The sequence below is a fragment of the Mytilus edulis genome, chromosome 1, assembly GCF_963676685.1.
Source record: "Mytilus edulis chromosome 1, xbMytEdul2.2, whole genome shotgun sequence".
Lineage (NCBI taxonomy): Eukaryota > Metazoa > Mollusca > Bivalvia > Mytilida > Mytilidae > Mytilus > Mytilus edulis.
Window position 1 is genome coordinate 94680912 of NC_092344.1, and position 15131 is coordinate 94696042.

At 32.5% G+C, this 15131-nt stretch overlaps 2 long non-coding RNA genes across 2 annotated transcripts in view; one reads left to right on the top strand and one right to left on the bottom strand.

Moving 5' to 3' along the window:
- The first annotated feature begins 6211 nt into the window (after window positions 1-6211).
- The window catches only part of LOC139495640 (uncharacterized), a 29363-nt gene continuing 20443 nt past the window's right edge, over window positions 6212-15131 (top strand). The window contains exons 1-3 of the long non-coding RNA XR_011657424.1: window positions 6212-6254; window positions 8118-8285; window positions 8883-8958. This is a non-coding gene — a long non-coding RNA (uncharacterized lncRNA). The remainder of the gene's footprint in view (window positions 6255-8117; window positions 8286-8882; window positions 8959-15131) is intronic.
- LOC139495637 (uncharacterized) lies at window positions 10401-14939 on the bottom strand. The gene is made up of 3 exons (XR_011657420.1): window positions 14853-14939; window positions 11643-11730; window positions 10401-10900 (listed from the first exon to the last, which is right to left on the bottom strand). It is a non-coding gene; the product is annotated as an uncharacterized lncRNA (long non-coding RNA).

The following is a 15131-nucleotide window of genomic DNA, read 5'->3' on the forward strand; positions in this document are numbered from 1 at the left end:
TCTATGTCATGTTTATAATTGAGAATATAGTATCGAACTGACATCATTAACTTGAAAAAGTCAGGAAATACAAATAGAGGATACTATTTTTTGCAGTATTTCTTGTGCGGTTTTTTTTCAAAGTTTTTAAATATACGTGCGGTATCGAGCTTATACAAAAAAAGAGTAATAGATAGTGATGCTCGAAATGGAGTTTAAAACTATTTATTGGTAATATAAGATTTAACTCAAATTAAATTAATTGATAGACATGTTCTACATTGTGTGTTAAAAATCTTACTACTGTCGTATCCGATCAATATTATTATTATAATTATATAGAAGAAAAAATGTATTGTATTTGAAGGATTTTTTTTTACTAAAAGTATACGGTTCACTTTATGTAATCTTCCTTCGCTCATCAACATATTTCCTTGAAATATTATTTTTTGAAAAATGCTTGAAAACCTATTTTAAGCTATGAGTCTTACTTATCGTCGTCGTCTTCTTCTAATCGTCGGGTATTTATACGTGGTAGATTGCACCGTATGGCCCATCACTGCCGTCTTCAGCACTTAAAGTTTTTTGTCGGATGTTACGGATTCATAATCTGGATATTCCTCGAGGTTGTCTCCTGAAGCCTTTCCCTGGCATTAGGGTGTGACGCCATGAGTTACTGTATATGCAAAATCTAATATAGTATGTAAACGTTCATAGTTGCATTATAGTAGCATTATATATTTAACCAACAAAGCGTCAGTTATTGAGAATGGAAATAGGGAATGTGTTAGACACAAAAACCCGAACAAAAGGCAGAAAACATCACAGGACCACAAAATCATTCACTTGGAGGCGGGCTTCAGTTGACCCAAATGTTTTATAGTTTCCGGCAATGTTTTATATGCAAACAGGATGACTCAAAGATATTCTTGACTTTTTTTTTCTTTTCGTCTAGTTATTATATGTTTATCTAAACTGACTATATACTATACATATATTGATATTATTTTTGGCTGTTTGTTTGTTATCTATGGCAACTACACTTGCATTTTAATGCATTAGATAAAAGAAAATATTATAGATAATGTATCTACATATTCTTTTAGAACTTGAATTGTTCGCATTATTATTAAAACAATATCTCATTGTTTGTATTGTATTATGAAAATTATTAATGTTGTAATGTTTATGCTTTTTATGGCTCAAAATTGGAAATAAAAATCTTCTTCTTCTAAAAACTTTTTTTTACCGAAATTTGTCCGATTTCACAGAAAATTAATGTTTATTCTGTTATCTACGGACTCTTAAATGCCAAAGATGAGGCTCGGTTCTTATTTTCTATACCTATATTTGAAAGGTTGTACCACAGTTCGGAATACAGGAATAAGTGACCCAGAAGACGCTGATGACAGTTGGGATACAGAAACAGGTACAGTCTTGTATGATTTTTAATTGCAGTTTCTTGTGTATATTTCGGTGTTTAGTATGACATCTATCATCACTGAACTAGCATACATTTTTGTTTTAGGGGCCAGCTGAAGCACGCCTCCGGGTGTAGAAATTTCTCGCTGAAATGGAGACACATTGGTGGCATTTGGCAGTTGTCTGCTATTTAGTCTGGTTGTTGTCTCTTTGATTTTGACACACTCCCCATTTCCATTCCCAATTTAATTGCTATATCTTCGGCAGTATTTTACCTGCACTTCTAACAAAGGATATACCATATATACATGTACCACAAAATACGGACCCACTACAAAACAAATTCAGCTCCTATGTCTTAATGTTTTTACTCTACAGCCGTATTTGATAATTTTTTATAAAATCAATGGACGGAAAGGGTTACTTTTAATTCTATAATTTTTTTTATTATTTGGCGTCCGTCGTCGTCCGCTAACTTTTACACAAATCTTCTCCTCTGAAACTACTGAGCCAGATGAAACCAAACTTATCTAAAATCATCCTTATGGTATCTAGTGTAAAACAAGAGGCTGTCACAGCGACAGCAAACCGGATTTATTAACATTTATTTGTGTCCTGGCAATATCACAAGAACCATTACTGATGAATGGTGAAAGTGAAAATTGTCAATATCAAACTTGACCTTCATTTTGTCATCAGTATCAACATATTAAAACTTGAAAAGCTTAGATTGAATGGTTCATGAGTAAATGCAACAACGTGAAAGGAAACGCCATTTTACGATCTTTTAAGAACCGTAACTCCTGAACGGTAAAAGTCAAAATCGTCATTATTGAACTTGACCTCTATTTTGTCATCAGTAACAACATATAAAAATTTCATAAGCTTTGGTTGAATGGTTCATGAGAAAATGCACGGACACGACTGGAAACACCATTTTTCAATCTTTCAAGAACCATAACTCCTGAACGGTAAAAGTCAAAATCATCAATATTGAACTTGACTTCCATTTTGTCATCAGTAACAACATATTAAAATTTGGGAAGCTTTGGTAGAACAGTTCATGCGTACATGCACGGACACGACTGGAAAAACCATTTTTCAATCTTTCAAGAACCATAACTCCTGAACGGTAAAAGTCAAAATCGTCATTATTGAACTTGACCTCCATTTTGTCATCAGTAACAACATATTAAAATTTGGGAAGCTTTGGTAGAACAGTTCATGTGTAAATGCACGGACACGACTGGAAACTCCATTTTTCAATCTTTCAAGAACCATAACTCCTGAACGGTAAACGTCAAAATCGCCATTATTAAACTTGACCTTCATTTAGTTGTCAGTAACAACATATTAAAATTTTAAAAGATTTGGTTGAACGGTTCATGAGTAAATGTACGGACAACATTTGATTGCCGCCCGCCCGACCGACCGACCGACCGACCGCCAGACCGACCGCCCGGCCGGCCGCCCGCCGTACATCCCCAAATCAATAACCGACATTTTTGTCACAAAAATCCGGTTAAAAAGTATAATTTTGTCCGATGATCCCACCAATCAACCCTGATGGCCGCCTTGGCTAAAAATAGAACATTTGGGGTAAAATGCAGTTTTTGGCTAATAGTTCTGAGACTAAATCTGACATTAGATACAAACGTCATTAGATCAAGATATATCAGCACTGCAATTTACAGTCGCATCAGACAACCCGTTGATGGGTTGATGTCCCTTATTTAGTAATTTTAATGCAATTTTGCAGTTTTTTGTTATCTTGATTTTTTAATAAAAAGATTTAAACTGTTTACAGCAAAATTGTTCAGCAAAGTTAGATGATCTACACAATTTTTTAGTCAACACGATTAAAATTGTCAATTGACCCCATAGAGAGTTATTTCCATTTAAAGTAAAGTTTTCAAAATTCTTCGTAATATTTTTAGAAAAATCGTCAAATTGAACTAAACTTGGCCTAAAACAACCTTAGGGTATATATCCGATGACACCGCTAATCAAACAAGATGACACTAAAGCACTTACAGCAAATCTGACTTGGGGTGATACTTTTTATCATGACAAGATATATCTGCTCTGAAATTTTATAGACGCATCAGACAACCTGTTGATGGGTTGCTGCCTCAAAATTGGTAATTTAAAGAATTTTTTTTAGTTTTTGGTTATTATTTTGAATATTGTGATAGATAGGGATAGACTGTAAATAGCAAAATTGTTCAGCAAGTCAGATCTACAAATAAGTCATAATGATTAAAATTGTCAATTGGCCCCGTCAAGAGTTATTGTCATTCTAAGACATTTTTCAACATTTTTTTGTAAAAACGTTTGTATCTTTTACAAAAATCTTCTCCTCTGAAACTACAGAGACAAATTTTAACAAACATATCCACAATCATCATTAAGGTATCTAGTTAAAAAAAATGTGTCACATAACCCCACCTACCAACCAACATGGCTGACAGAAATATAAAAATAGAAAGAGGGGTAAAACTTAAGTTTTTAACTGTTTTAAAAAGAGAAAATCTGAAAGGAAAAAAATATGTTCAGAATAATAAGCTCTACCATTTGTCCATATATAAGTTAATTCTTATAGGGGTATAAGAAAAATAATTTAAAGACACATATTACGATTTTTTTTCCCATTTTTGACTAATCTCGTGAAAACTATGATATTTAGTGAGAAACATTTTTTTCTGTTATGCAACATATGCTTTAAATTATGATAGATAAATAAACACTCGAAATCTCAAAAATGATCAACAAAGCAAAGACTATTAATAAGTCAAAGAAACTAAACAGACTAAATTATTAGTAAAACAAGTGTTACAAATTTACTGTTTAAGAATATTATAATATTTCTACAGTTATATATTTTCCGATATCTCTTTGAGTTTCCCATTTATTCTTTTATCGTTGAAAACTGTATATAAATTCATTCCATTATCCTTGGTTGCTATCAGACGCTTAACCTGTACAGTTGTTGATAGGGTGCTCTCTTCGAGGTTCAAAGTATAAATAGTATAAATAGTGGGTAGCTATTCAGTTCAAGTCGTCATTCGGATCGGAGACGTTGATAGAAGAAGAATATTGTTGAAAATGTAGAAATAGATACACAGATAAAAGAAAATGAACAAATGTAAAACAAGAATACAGAAGCTAAGAAAAAGAAAGACAAAACCAAAGTAGGGAAAAAGAAAACTGAAGAAAAGACGGAAGATAAATACAAGACAAAATGTTCAAAAACTACACACAAAAAAAGGCGACACACACAGTGATAAGACAAAAAAAGATTAACCGAAAACAAATAGCAAAACTTCATTAGCAAATAAAAGGCCGAGAAATGCAACCGGAGATGGCAAAACGCAAGAGCACACACAAAGGAAAATAAAGGTACAAACACCGACAACTCAAACTTTAAAATGGTGCATGCTAAACTAATATTTCTTTATAGCACACTTCTAATGTTAAGTATTTTGAAAATTATGAGTGTGAATATTAGAAGGAGTTTTAAAACAAAAATAGATGGTATCATTAGAGATTATGGTGATTGTGAAATCATTTGTTTGCAGGAATGTGGTCATGTTACTAGCGATTTAGAAAATAATGCAGACTTTGAAATATATTTTTTTCGCAAGGAAAGTTACATACAAAAGGTGTGGTAACCTTGGTAAAAAATTATATTGAATATACAAACCTTTACTTTAACAGCAATATATTGAAATTGTAGATTGGTACATACTAGTTTCAAAACTGATGATAAAGTAATAAATCTATTGAACATTTATAGTCCTACAAAATCCACAGGACAACAACGCTTTTTTATATAGAGAAATGATAGAATACTGTGCAAGTGTAAATATAGAATCACATAGAAATATTATGTTGGGAGATTTTAACTGTATTGATCAACAGATTGATACAAAAAACCCAAATGTTGTACTTGATAACACTGTAATTTTGTTATATAAAGAATTGTGTACCATGTTAAATACATTAGATAGCTATAGATATAAATATCATAAAAAAATAAGCTATACTTGTATAGGTAATAAAGGTGCTAAAACTAGAATAGACAAACTATGTATATGTAAGACTCAGATCGACGTCCGGTCTCTAATCGACGGCCTTTCCTCAAATCGACGTCCAAATGTTACGTCACAATGAAATAACATTCCAAATCGATGGCCAATTTTATGCCCATCTAATCGACGTCCATTTTTAGGCATTTCATCAAGGAGCATGTATGTTCTCAGGTTGAAGACATGTATATGGAAAATATGCATAAATGTTTAAAAACTTAGTTGTCATAAGAACCCTACAAAACACGTACGTATAAGTGTAAATCAAGTCCAGTAATTTATTATTTGTTGATATTGAACATGGATTAAAGATCTACAATCAATTGGACGACGTTTTGGCAATACATTATGTCCGATTAGAGTATAAAAATATTGGACGTCGATTTGAGAATGTGACATCATATTTGAACGTCGATTTAAGAAACGGACGTCGATTTGAGGAATGGACGTCGATTAGACGCCGGACGTCGATCTGAGTCTTACATATATACAACAGTTAATTGCTACCTTAGTTTGCTATTAATAAGTATTGAAATGTGCATTGTTATTAAATGAAATATCATTATTTATTTCAAATATAATCTTAAATCAATTCTAATTCTATCTTATTCATTCAAATGTGACGTCATTTTTCGTTTTTTGATGATCTGTTTTACAAATTCAAATGTTACGTCATTTTTTTGTCATTTTTTACAATTTCTAATATGACGTCACTTGGCGTTGAGGTTTAAACTTATTCGGATGTGTTGCATTTTGTCGGGTTATGTAATGTATTTTGGTTGTTTCCTGTAATTAGCTAATACTTCAGTTTCATCATGTACATCTTTTGTATAGTCATTTTATAAAATTTACTTTTTGCAAAAGTATAAATTATTCTTAATAATAGGGATGTTCTGGTACCTAACAGAAAAACCCTGGCCGTTTTTGGCACAACTTTTTTTAACTTTTGGTTCTCGATGCTGTTCAACTTTGTACTTGTTTCGGCTTTCAAACTTTTTTATCTGGGCGTCACTAGTAAGTCTTGTGTGGACAAAATGCACTTCTGGCGTATTAAAAGTTTTAAACTTGTTGCCTTTTGTTAGCTATTATTTGTGTGTTTCTTTGTCAATTGTGTTCTCTTATTTATCTATATTGTAGTCCTGTAATGTGGTGTTGTCATTTTAATGTTATATTTCATATGGCCATAAAAGAGGGAGGTTTGGCATGCCACAAAATCTTTGACTTCCTTCTTAGCATATGTAATCACAACTAAACTAACCTCGAATCTTTTATATTGCGTTTTGATGCGTTTTGTTATTTGATTTTGCCATGTGATTATGGACTTTCCGAATTGATTTTCCTCTGAGTTCAGTATTTTTGTGATTTTACTTTTTATAACCCGCTACTTTTTATATTTTGTTTTTTTAAATTGTGTGCTATTATTTTACATATGATCGTTATGTTTTCTATAAAGTCAACAATAATCTGAGTGCTATAAAAAAAAAAAAGAAAAAAAAAGATAGAAGAAGAATAGAAAGGTAGGACCGTTAATATTTAGCAGGATTAGTCAAACAGCGAGTGTTTGAAATCTGCTGAGAAGATATAGATAGTTTTGGTTCCGTAGAAGTTGTATAAACAGGGTTAGTGCTAAGGTTTTGCGTTCCACAACTCTCACTTTTGCAGTGAGTGTTTGTTGTTAAACTATACCACAGGGCTACCCTGTTCCAACAGTTTTATAAATATATTTTTATAAAGTTTAAGACATCGAAAGTTTACAACAGTTGGAATAGTTTCCATACATTCGTTTTGATACGTTTCTGTCCGGTTGCATACATAAGGTTTCAGACCAGTTTTATACCTTTAAGGTTTCAGCCCGTTTGATACATTTTAGGTTTAGCCCCGTTTTATACATTAAGGTTTCAGACCAGTTCCACACATTTAGGTTTCAGACCAGTTCCAAACCTTTAGGTTTCAGACCAGTCCAAACATTAAGGTTTCAGACCAGTTCCAAACATTTAGGTTTCAAACAATTATATTTCCAAGCTTTCTGACCAGTTTCATACATTTAGGTTGCAGACCCGTTCCATACATGAAGATTTCAGACCAGTTCCAAACATTTATGTTTCAGACTATAGTTTCAAACAGTAAGTTTAAGCAGTATCGGACTGAAAGGGTTTCAAACAGTTAATATAACAGGTTCGGGTTAGGTTGATAGGTGTTGAAACTTGTTTTATGTAGTATAGTATCTGTTTAATATTTGATAGTGTAATCTTTTTATTTACTTTAGAACTTTTGAATTGCTTTTTAAATCCCAGGAAACTGGTACGAACCCGCGAGGGAGGGTAAAAATATCTAAATGTCCCCGCCCGGTTACACGTAACACAAGATGAAAAAAAATTCTTGTCATGAAGTCTATTCTCGTCTACAATGTTGGAGAATGTGCTTTGTTTGGAATGCCTATGGACCAAGGTGAACAATACAGTCTCTTCGGAGCCTCTAGTTTAGATTCTCAGCTACCGGGCGAATAAAAAAACATGTTCGCATAACAATTAATTTAAGACACACATATGGTAATACTTTAATCGAAAAGAAAACAGCATTTCATCCTAATCAAAAAAGTAATCGTGTTTTGTAATTGTCCTTTAAAAGGTGTGGCAATATTGATAACCAGGAATGCTGAAAAATTTCCTTGTTGCGGATTTGTAAGCAGATGGAGGTTCCATGCCCGAACGAGTGGTACTATTGAGGCACAAGTTTGGCGACTAGATGTTGGAAGTTCGTACACATTAGTTGGTACCAATGTATTGAATGCAAATGGTAAGATTATCTATAGTTCTAGTTATATCGATATCATGTTTACACCAGTGATTTATCATGTCTCTTTGACCTGCTCACAAATACCAACGATGCTCGAATATGTAGTTATCAAAGGTACCAGGATTATAATTTAGTATGCTGATGCGCGTTTCGTCTTCATAAGACTCATCAGTGACGCTCATTTCAAAATAGTTTTAAAGCCAAACAAGTACAAAGTTGAAGAGCATAGAGGATCAAAAATTTTAAAAAGTTGTGCCAAATACACGAAATTGCACGTATAGATATAACAAAGGAGATGTGATATGATTGCCAATTCGACAACAGAGTACAAATGACGTAGATGTAAGCAACTATAGTTCATCTTCAACCTTCAATAATGAGCACAACCCATACTGTAAACAAAGGCCAGAACAAGTAAAAATCTGAAGGTTAGTCTAGCGTCCGAGTTAATCGTCGCAAGCGGACAATGATTTTGATTTTTGATTTTTGATTTTAGAAAAAATCCTGTAAAAAAATTAAAAACAAAATTTAACCGGGATGTGTTATCTACATCTTTTCTCCTAAGATCAAATACAATTGACTTTGATTTAATGATAGATCCTGGGAACAATGAAAATGAAAATATTGCAGTCGGAAAGAGAATTCGAGTTTATAAAGATGACTTAATGGGACTGTAAGTAACACAAATATATAAGTTGTCATTTCCTTGCATATTCATAAATTGATGAATTTGAAAACTTTAAAATTTAATTTACAACATTCTGAAAGGTACATCAGAAAAGTACAAAAGTTCCATAGAAAAATAGACTGTGAAGTACAAATGTATAAACAGCCAGGCTGCGTATTTTCGGACTATGTATCATCAAATTAACCATTGACATGATACCCGAAGATTACCGATTGAAATGGGATCCCGATATGAATTTAAGTCTAAATATTATAATTGATGCAAGCACGTGCGACAGTATACTTACGATTTCTCTACACACCGAAAACGCGGAGGGGTCCGAATCCCATAGAACAATTAAAGTTTGTAATGGACGGTAAACACAATAAGGATCTGATTCTAATATGACGTGCTTCTTTAACTTTGTTAAAAACACCGTGAGAAAATTCTCGATATAGTTAAAGCAGACTTCGGCCCTCGGGACTGATCTAGGTTTTTCGTCGTGATACAGCATGCGATACGGATTTTGTCATGTATTATTCTGTTTATCATAAACACTGGACACTTTTAATTTGCAAAACACTCATTTGCAAATCCGCCGCCGCCTCAAACAAGAGCTACAATATCATGTATATAACCAAAATGTGCGGAATTACATGGGATTCAATAATTTCATTGGTTTTATACTGTTACTTTCATATTTATTTTGCAATTTGAATTATAAAAACATGGGATTTTCAATATCCCATGGGACAGGGCAAAATCCCATGGGATTTACCATTATCCCATGGGATTTTGGTTAAATCCCATGGGATTTTTTTTGGTCCCATGGGATTATTGTAGTCCCATGGGATATTTGTTGTCCCATGGGACAAAAAAAATCCCATGGGACTATAATTATCCCATGGGATTTTTAATATCCCATGGGACAAAATAAAATCCTATGGGATTAAAATTATAAATATATATAAATATAAAGTTATGTGTATGTTACAATGAATGCTGTTTGGTAGAAAATGTTTTAAATGTATACGAGTTTTTTTATATTTTTTTATATATACATATATATAATTTTTTTTAAATTTTGTCACAAACATGTTTTTTATTTGTTTATATGACAATAAAGATTATTCTTATTTTGGAATGTATAATAATAATATTTTACAGTCAAAGAATAAAGTCCTTTCACTGAAACAAAATGATGAAATTTCTAAATAAATGAAAAAATATTGTTTTGAAATCTTTGTCTTGTTTATTCTATTATGAAAAATAGAACTGAAAAAATATTTCATATTCTGACTGAATAGTTCACTCTTTTCATGAGGTAAGATTTTCTTTGTTATAGGTTCATTGCAATACTTGTATAGGCAAACGATTTGAATTATAATATATAACTTTGTGGTGTACATAATAGTATGCTTATATTTGCAAATTTATAATATAAACACTTTTTGTTAAAGTTTTTGCTTTCTTTATTCACAACTTGCTATGTACAATTATTCAGTCCACTATATAAGAGTGAAGTCAATAAATAATTTCATTCACTAGAATATTCCTGCAATTCTTAGACAAAACATTTTTTCAATCTGTTCTTCAAAGATCTTCCTCTGTACATCTTTATTGAATCGAGAGATTCAAATGAGAAGACAAAGCAAGTTTATTTGGACAACAACATTCTAATATCTTGTTCATTCGTTCCATCTTTCAATTGATAATTACATTGTTGTATTTATATGATCAAGTTCTTGTGCATCAATGATCGTGATGATATGACTCCTTTTTGTTTATAGTCATCATGTTGAAATTTCCTCTTTCAAATAAATGTAGGAAAAAACATGTTCCATTTCAAATTAATAAAAAAGTCGCACTATGGAGAAAAATATCAGCTTTAAGTTTTCCGTTCAGTAATGATCTGTGAATGATGACCATGAAAATCCAGATTTCTGACCTACAAATACACAAACTCAAAAATTATCAGTGAAGAGATCAATAAAATGGCTATTTTATCATGTTTATGATTAATATGATAAACTTTCATTTAAATATTCAAGTACTAAATTACAGAAATCGCTTAAATTTTATAATAGTTTAGTTAAAGTACAGCTTATTTAAAATTATAATAAAAAATATAGGCCAGCGTTGAGTTAAATAAGATATTACATTTTAAATGCCAAAAAATGGCATTTTCGCACCAAAGGGAGATAATTTGGAGCTTTTTCAATGATATATGCATTTTAAAAGTCATCTGGGGCCAAACCGAATTGATTGTTTTGAATGATTTGGTGTACCATATTATAAAGATATAAATAAATTGAGTTATGAAAAAAAAATATTAAAACATTTTTCTGAAATTGTTATACCCTAGAGCCTCCTTAAATGTCATTTGATCTCTATTGGAGAAATGTCTCATTGGAAATCAGACTGCTAAGTGTTTCTTATTTTTATATCAACCCAGCCATATTATACCTGTTTTGGTTAGTGTTGACTTTTATAGATTACTATAACATGTATAGGGTATGGGTTTTCTCATTACTTACAGGTCATCAATGGCCTCTAATAAGTAATTACAATGCTTACATCCACTAAATTGAACTCTGATGGATAGTTTTCTCTTTAATCATACCACATCTTATTTTAATAAATATTTAATTATTATTCAAGGACAAAATTTTTTATAACAGTGGACTTACCATTTAGGCTTTGTTGACCTCTGTAAATCTTATTTTGTTGATAATTTCTTCTGTTTATAGTTTCCCCTTTATCTTTCATGTTCTTGCCCTACACATAAAAGGGTAAACATCATTTAATGACAAAAGTAACTACTACATGTATTACATAATTAGTAGGCAACTGAAAATTTTGTCTTATTTGTATATAACATCAACTTACTCATCATTCTTGCTGTTCAATATCATGAATATTATCATTATTCTATGAATATGAGGTCACAGTAAAATTAACCTTGGCAGGCAGACATCTTTTTTTATTTGATACCTTGTAGTCATTCCATACAACAAATAGACCTATGCTTAAAAAATCTAATGCCAAAATTAAAAATATGTTTGTTTCCCCTCCCCCCACACGGGTCAAAAATAAGCGCCCGGGTCAAAAAATTATTTTCCACAAAAAAATCGAAATTATTTTTTTCCTGAAAATAATTTGTTTCCATTTTTGGAAAGTGCTTGAAAGCAGAAGGATTGATAATCTAAATAAATACACTCAAATTGAGCACAAACAACTGATAAGTGGCCTGGACTGGACAAGTCAAACCATTCATGTGACCATGCTATGACAATCACATCCAGTTAAAAAAAACTAGAGGCTCTCAAGAGCCTGTGTCGCTCACCTGTTAATGTGTTTACTGATGTCGGCCATCTTCGTTGGTAGGCGGGTCATTAGACACTTTTTTTTTAAATAGATACCCTAGTATTATGATTGTGGCCAAGTTTGGTTAAATTTGGCCAAGTAGTTTTAGAAATGATTTTTATACAAGTTACAAAAATGACGAAAAGTTGTTCAATATTGACTATAAAGAGCAATAACTCCTTAAGAGGTCCTCTAACAATTTTGATCATGCTGACTTATTTGTAGATCTTACTTTGCTGAATATTATTGCTGTCTACAGTTTATCTCTATCTATAATAGTATTCAAGATAATAACCAAAAACTGCAAAATTACCTTAAGATCACCAGTTTTAGGGCAGCAACCCAACAACAGGTTGTCCAATTCAACTGAAAATTTGTGAGGGGATATATCTTATTCTGATGGACATTTAAATCTTGAAAGATTTGCCCTAAATGTCTTAGTTTCAAAGATATAAAGCAAAACCTGCATTTTACCACTATGTTCTAATTTTAGCCATGTCGGCCATTTTGTTTGGTAGGCTGGGTCAGCGGACACATTTTTTAAACTACAAACCACAATGATAATTGTGGCCAAGTTTGGTTAAATTTGGCAAAGTAGTTTCAGAGAAGAAGATTTTTAAAAAAGTTACAAAAAATGATGAAAAGTTGTTAAAAATTGACTATAAAGGGCAATAACTCCTTAAGGGGTCGACTGACAATTTTGGTAATGCTGACTTATTTGTAGGTCTTACTTTGCTGAACATTATTGCTTTTACAGTTTATCTCTATCTATAATAGTATTCAAGATAATAACCAAAAACTGCAAAATTTCCTTAAAATAACCATTTCACAGGCAGCAACCCATCAACAGGTTGTCCGATGCGTCTGAAAATTTCAGGGCAGATAGATCTTGACCTGATCAACAATTTTACCCCTGTCAGATTTGCTTTAAATGCTTTGGTTTTTGAGTTATAAGCCAAAAACTGCATTTTACCCCTATGTTCTATTTTTAGCCATGGCGGCCATCTTGGTTGGTTTGACAGGTCACGCCACACATTTTTTAAACTAGATACCCCAAGGATGATTGTGGCCAAGTTTGGTAGAATTTGGCCAAGTAGTTTCAGAGGAGAAGATTTTTGTAAAAGTTTACGGACGACGGACGCAGGACGACAGACGACGAACGCCAAGTGATGAGAAAAGCTCACTTGACCTTTCAGGTCAGGTGAGCTAAAAAAACCTGCCTTCCTGGTCTGTTTACAAAGGGTAGACCCGGGGGAGGGGAAACAGACATTCTTTTAAATGTGGCCTGATAAAATGACAAAACCAAGAAAACTTATCATTGACCAAAGAACAATAAAATGCGGTCATGGTTTATATATGAATCTGCCATTCAGACATGCACACCTTACAATCGTTTCATATCTACCAAATATAATCTACCTGTAACTTTAAACATATGATAAACTGACAAAACAATGCAGTGTTTCATTGACCAATGAACCATGCATGAAAATGAGGTCAAGTTCATATAAAATATGACAGACAGCTAAGTGCATCTTACAATTATTTCATTCACTAAATAAAGGGGCCTTATTGCTTACAGTATCCGGAAAATAGACCAAACCACAAAAACTAAATATTTTCAAAGTTCCTTATACCCTGCCAATTTGTTATGGTTGTGCCTGTTCCAAGTCAGGATCCGATAATTCAGTGATTGTCGTTTGTTTATGTGTAACATATCTGTTTTTCAATTTTTTTGTACATAAATTAAAGCACATTTGTACCATTGTACATGAAACACAAAGCTCATCACTGAGATAGTAGTCTCAGATAGAGGGAGGCGGGGTCAACCAAACTCCCCTATTCAATCTGAATGCAGGACAGAAAGTCATAGTCAAAAAGTCACACACTGTCACAGGACAAAAAGTCACAATTTAGTTTTGAGATTATATTTCTTTGAACAAGAAAACACTCTTTTTGTATTTTTCTTGAAGTTTTATACATGAACATGATGTAGCAACTTTTAAATTAAAATTTATTAAAAACAAATAAATCAGTGCATTAGATTTGCGCACATTACCATTACATTTGCACACAAAAATCATTACGTTTGTGTGCAGCTTTTGATTACATTTGCACGCATTTTTTAACATGTAAATATAAAAAAAAAGATATATAGTATGATTGCCTTTTACAGCTGACTATGCGGTATGGGCTTTACCTCGGGCTTTGCTCATTGTTGAAGGCTGTTTGGTGACCTATGGTTGTTAATGTCTGTGTCATTTTGGTCTCTTGTGGACAGTTGTCTCATTGGCAATCATACCACATCTTCTTTTTTATATTATGAACAATTTCCTAAAATTAAAAATGAATATATGTAATAAAAAGAAGATATTTCAAAATCTTTTTTCATTTATATTCAGTCAATTGTCAACAAATTGTTTGTGACTTTTTGTCCTATCAACTTTGTTACTTTATGCCTGAGTTTGACATGTGTTTGACTTTTTGTCCTGTGACTTTTTGTCGGAATGTCCTGTGACTTTCTGTTCGTTTACCTTCCATCTAAATCAGTGAACTGAATAATTGTTTTTTGCAGAAGTCCGGGGAGTATTAAAAAATCACATGTGCAAGTTGAGAGTCAACACTTACACAGGGACTACACAATACTTTCTGTATCTGTATCTGTATGTGTACGTTGAAGATACCAATTCTGGCTTTTACTCAACGGGAGAGAGAGACACCTATTGGCGGTGTTGGAGAGCAGCCTTGAAGCTCTCAACTGTATCTGCGCATACAATACGATCCTCGAGTTGGTTCCAATGTAGTACACTCTT